We start from the raw sequence: 768 nt of genomic DNA, 5'->3' as shown, positions 1-768 counted from the left end.
ATAGAATGAATTTTTTTAGCAAAATTAAGTAAAGAGTGAATATTCAACTTGATTCCTCACAATTATCTCGAAAAGACTATGAGGCCTCTAAATAAAAAAAAATATCCAATCAGATACCTAAATTTTACTTTTATGAGACTGATTAGTTTCTGTGAAAAAAAAGTAAAAAGAAAATATTAACATATGGACTAATCAATTTCATAAAAGTAAAGCTTAAGAGCCGAATTGGATATTTTTTTTTGCTAAAAATTTCGTTGTCTTTTAAAATAATTGTCAGGGATCGTTCATAATTTTTTTTTTAAGTAAATTAATAGGAGTTAGGGATGTCAATGGGGCGGGGCGGGGGCGGGGGATGCTTCCCTGCTCCCCGTCCCCGCCCCCAGAATTAATCCCCATCCCCGCCCCGATCCCCGCCATGGGGGGATAATTGTCCCCATCTCCATTCCCCGCGTTCTCCATATTTCCCGCGGGACCCCATTCCCCATCCCCTTATATTTAACATTCATATGAAAATTATAGTAAAAAATATTAAAAAATAAAAAACAAACTACAAAATACTATTACAAACACACAAACATATCTTATCCAAGATTATAAGTCCAGAAATACAACATAGCAAATTATAATCCATAAAATAAAATCTTAAAATACAACTTTCATTCTAAAAAAAAGCAATAAGATATAGTCTTTAACATTAAGTATTCTTTGATGGTCAGCATACTCAGCAAAAGAAATCATAATTGCTTTAGATACATAGAAGGAGAGAAA

Source organism: Arachis ipaensis, chromosome B08, assembly GCF_000816755.2.
Source record: "Arachis ipaensis cultivar K30076 chromosome B08, Araip1.1, whole genome shotgun sequence".
NCBI lineage: Eukaryota > Viridiplantae > Streptophyta > Magnoliopsida > Fabales > Fabaceae > Arachis > Arachis ipaensis.
Note: the sequence above shows the minus strand (reverse complement) of the source record.